The sequence below is a fragment of the Gossypium arboreum genome, chromosome 9 (assembly GCF_025698485.1).
Source record: "Gossypium arboreum isolate Shixiya-1 chromosome 9, ASM2569848v2, whole genome shotgun sequence".
In the NCBI taxonomy this organism is placed as follows: domain Eukaryota; kingdom Viridiplantae; phylum Streptophyta; class Magnoliopsida; order Malvales; family Malvaceae; genus Gossypium; species Gossypium arboreum.
Genome location: NC_069078.1, coordinates 65,641,396 through 65,646,776, shown reverse-complemented (window position 1 = coordinate 65,646,776; position 5,381 = coordinate 65,641,396). Strand labels below are relative to the sequence as shown.

At 25.1% G+C, this 5,381-nt stretch overlaps 2 non-coding genes across 2 annotated transcripts; both read right to left on the bottom strand.

The window, feature by feature from the left end:
- Window positions 1-2,605: 2,605 nt before the first annotated feature.
- On the bottom strand, window positions 2,606-2,687 carry TRNAS-GCU (transfer RNA serine (anticodon GCU)). Its single transcript has one exon. It is a non-coding gene; the product is annotated as a tRNA-Ser (tRNA).
- A 2,260-nt stretch (window positions 2,688-4,947) lies between these two features.
- Window positions 4,948-5,029, bottom strand: TRNAS-GCU (transfer RNA serine (anticodon GCU)). The gene has a single exon. It is a non-coding gene; the product is annotated as a tRNA-Ser (tRNA).
- Between the last annotated feature and the right edge of the window lie 352 nt (window positions 5,030-5,381).

The following is a 5,381-nucleotide window of genomic DNA, read 5'->3' as shown; positions in this document are numbered from 1 at the left end:
CCTCAATCCTACCCCTGGTGTCATGACATCACTTGTGTTAGCCCCAAATTCTTCATTTTAACACCTCCAAGTATATCACGACTTCGGAGGCTCGGTATCACGACATCTTACCCTCGGTCATCGATGTCGTGACCCTCTCGACAATAGGCTCCAAACCGATTTCGCGTTGAAGTTTTGCATATTCAATGTGAAAGGGTTTGGTGTCACGACATCCATATCATCAATATTGCAACACCCACTCTAAAAAATGTTTTCCTCGAGGTTGGGCCATTGTTGTGGTCCTACACCAATTCGAACACCTTATTAAGTTCCCCATGGCACTGTGTTGCCAATTTGGCTCTCATTAGGGACAAAAACTCAACTAAAAACATTTAAAGTTGTTAATATATCTCAGTTGCTTTTCCTTTTCAAAGCATTAAAATAAACTTAAATTACTTGAGAATAAGCTCTTATAATGTATTGGAGAGTTTAATTTGATGTATCAAATTACGAAATATCATTTACCAATTAGGAAAGGTTACGATAGCATATGACTACCGTGGGATGGTGTCCTCAAGGTAAATTGGAATTGGTATTGTGTCTTCATGTCCTTAAAGACTATGAATTCTCAAAAAGTACTTAGAGATCCTTAGTGACTCACTACCTGCAGATGATGTTTTTCTCAATGCCGTTGTGACAATGGCTGCTATGAAACCTTAATATAATACATATTTGAAAAGTATAAAAAAAATTGTTTGCCTTTGATCTTTGATCTTTACTACTTTTTTTCTAACGTTCATTTTGGTGGGTGATTTGTTAAATTACTTTTTATTACTATTCTAGGGAGAATATTTACACACTTTGGCATTTGAACTACTAGTACATTTGAATTTGTACTTTATGTTAATATTTGAACTTCGGAATTTTTCATTTTTTGTTGTTCAAGGTTGTTAGGGTTGATTTAAACAATCTTATGTTGTTATTGTTTTTCTTTAAATTTTAGTTTCGAAATATAAATTATTGCACACTAAGCTAATAAAAATTGGGGAAAAAACTAATAATAAAAAATAAAAAATAAAAGACATGCAAATTTGCGACGTTTGTTGCAATAAATGCCAAAAAAAACTTTGAAAATTATATTTGTCATATAGTGGCTTCTAAAAGACGTCGCAAAATATAGAAACACTAGTGGCATTTGTACAAAAATGCTGCTAAAAGCATTACTACAATCTGACACCTCTACAGGTACCATATGTAATGGTGCTAGGTATAAAAACGTCGCAAAAAGTATAGAATTTAGTGGTATTTTTTCATACAAACATCGCTAAGTACGTTGTACTTTTGCAACATTTGTGTTTAAAGCAAGCAATAATTACTTTTACAAGCATTTTTTTGTGACACTTACATTTTTGCCGCTATTTTTTTAATGTTTATCAACTCCACTATAAGATTTTGTTATAGTGTTAATAGATTGAATGACTACCATTTTGATTCGTGATTGAAATTTCAAATTACAAAAAGTACAGAGATTAAAAATGATCAAATTAGAGAATAAAGAATAAATCCACAACTTACATGTAATATAAAACTAATATCATAATTCGATGTAACTATTTGAATTATGAATGGAATTTCAAGTTTTAAAAATTCAAAAATTAAAATCAATCAAACTAGTGATTAACATAGTAATATATTCTCTTATTTATTATCTTGAAATTCTAAAGAAGTTTGCAAGTGCAATTATAAACATAATAATAAATAACTAAAATCAAATCAATATAAATTATTTAAAAATGATACCTTTGTGATTAAAGGTTGTATTTGCTACTTAAATAAATCAATATTTATGAAGAATTAAACTATAATATTTTAAAAGGTTAATAAAAATATAAAATAAATATTTATATTTTTTGTGAATAAATAAACATTTATATTTAAAACAGGAAAAATTAAATTTCTATATAAAATTATCTTAAAATTATTTGTGAATAAGAGTTTTAAACTTTGTGAAAGGATGAAAATTAATATAAAACAAAATTTTAAACCCAAAATGGGAACAAATTGAATAATAAAATGAGATATGTGATGTAATATTTATTTTAAATAAAATAAAAAATATAAAAATATCCTCATAATAATATAATTTGGTAAAATTCATCATTTTTAGTTATTTTTAATTGCGTTTGTATCTAGTTGACTTGTGACACCAACTTAATTAGAAGCTTAAATAATAGGACAAACCTCAAAATTGTATATGAACTTTGATTCAACGTTTAATTATATACACAAAATTTTTATTTTGATTCAGCTTATAATAAATAAATGTATCTAATATTTTTTATTGAACAAATATAAATATTTGTGTACGTAATATATAAACATAAAATATATTATATCAATACTTATGTTAATAATTTGGGAAAATAGGAACAAATCAAAATTTGATGTAATATTATGGATGTAGATTCATATTTAGTAATTAAAATATGAAAAAAAAATTATTTAAATATTAGAATTTCGCATCAACCCAAGGGTACGTAGCAGTAAATTCTCCGAAAGAGTGGGGACATTTTTGGTTTACTAGCTGAAAAGTAACAAAACGAGGCAGCAATATATAAAATTAAAACGACGCCTGAGAGATTCGAACTCTCGCGGGGAAACCCCATGTACTTAGCAGGCACACGCCTTAACCACTCGGCCAAAGCGTCAATTTCTGAAAGTAATGAATACAATATTGTTAATATTTTTATTCCAATTTCGAGATTTAACTTAAACTAATTTTTTTCCCTCCCATTTGGGAACATGGATTTCTATAGGGATGGTAAAACGAGTCCAAACTCAAAAGTCCATCGTGCGATCAAAGCTTAGAAAAATTCAAGCCTGATAGGACCCGAGTCTGAGATCGATCTAGCCCGAAAAAGCCTAATTTTATAACTGAATAATTATAATAGACATTAATAATTAATATAATTTTATGATATTACTTAAAATATAAATATATGATAATTCTTTATTTTTTAAATGTATTCATATGCCTTGTGTATTTATATTAAAATTTTATTAAGAGTAAAAGTAATTATTAATAATTTTTATGTTAAATTACAAAGTGAGATAATTTTTTAAAACACTAATTTAATATAAAATATTTTAATGATATAATTATATATTTATAATAAACATATAAAATTATTAATTATTAAAATCTATAAAATTAAACTTTAATGATAATATAATAATATATTATATAACTATTACCAAAACCGATTACGACTTGACATTAAACCGTTATACTAAATTAGAATATTACTATTACATAAAATAAATAATATATAACTATTACTAAAAATATTAATACATACATAACTATTATTAAAATATAGATCATAATAAAAGATATAGTGTTACTTGATATTGTAATGTTTAGTCATCGATGCATATATATATATATATATATATATATATATATATATAAACTATTAATATATATTATATGATAATATGATATGGCATTAGATACGATGGGAGGGCTAATTTTAAATGTACGAAAACTATAAGGACTTAAAGCATATTTTAATTAGTATAATAATAAACAATAATATATAATAAGTAATATATAATGTACTACTATTATAAGTAACTATTATTATAATATAGATTATAATAAAAGAGATAGAATTACATGCTATTATAATATTTAATAATTTATGCGTATATATATAAATTATTAATATATGATATGATATAGCATTATATAATATAGTAGGAGTATTAACTTTTAAATGTTCAATAGTATAGGGACTTACAAGATATTTCAATCAAGATAATAATAAACAATAATATATAATAAAAACTACTATTATATATAACTATTATTATATTATATATTATAATAAAATATATAATATTACATAATATTATAATGTTCAATCATATATACATATATATAAACTATTACTATATTATATACTATATGATGTGATATAGCATTATATAATATAGTAGGAGGGTTAACTTTCAAATGTATGAAAAATATAGGGACTTAAAACATATTTCAACTAATATAATAATAATTAATATATAATGTACTACTATTATATATAGAACTATTATTATATTAGAGAAACAATAAAATATATAGTATTACATTATATGGCATTATATAATATAGTAGAAGTGCTAACTTTCAAATGTATGAAAAGTATAGGGATTTAGAGCATATTTCAACAAGTATAATAATAATTAATATATAATGTACTACTATTATTATATTATAGTTTATAATAAAATATATACTATTACATGATATTGTAATATGTTTAATCATTGATGCATATATATAAACTATTAATATATTATACACCATGTGATATGCTATAGCATTATATATATAGTAGGATGGATGAGTTTTAATTTAGGAAAAGTATAGGGACTTAGAGCATATTTCAACTAGTATAATATTTCATAATAATTAATATTTTATAAGTATTGATATAATAACTATTATTATATTATAAATTATAATAAAAGATATAGCATCAACATGTGTAATTTAGTAAATAAAAATACATATTTATAATTATAACCAACAATTCATAAAATATTATTAACACCTCTCCCTTAAACCATGCAGATTGTACCTCTACCTACACCAACTAAGACACTTTCCACCTTGTAAAGCAAGCCTCTTTGAGCACTAACTCGATAACTTAAATAATAGTTTAATTATAGATTAATTATTTAATAATAAAGATATTTAAAACTTTATTAGAAAAATTGTAAATATGAAAATTTAGTGATATTTTACAATATTAGAATTTCGCATCAGCCCAACCCAAGCATAAATATAGAATTAAAGAACATTTAGGCTCAGGCCCAAGGGTACCTCCTCGTAAATTCTCCAAAAGAGCGGGGACATTTTTGGTTTATGATTTCAGGAAAACAAAACGGGGTGGAAATAAAAAAATATAACGACGCCTGAGAGATTCGAACTCTCGCGGGGAAACCCCATGTACTTAGCAGGCACACGCCTTAACCACTCGGCCAAAGCGTCGAATTTAATCGAATTTCAATAAAGTATCTACATATTTGTATTATTTAGGACATTGTGTTATTAATTTCCCACTTGGATCAAATGAGTTCCTCTACTATTAAATAGATCAATTTAAATTCTGTACTTTTTTTTGGTTGAAACCAAGGTATTCACCTTCATGAGTGCTCTCTAAAGAGGTAACTAACTAACCCTGAAATGTGCTCCATTCCCATGAGTAGGAATCAAACTCTCAGCCACATGGTTAAGGGATGAGATGAGTAACCACGATATCACACCTCACGATTAGTCCTTAACTATTAAAAAAACAAATAATGTCAAATTGGAATAGATTTAACATTTACTGTTTAAAAAA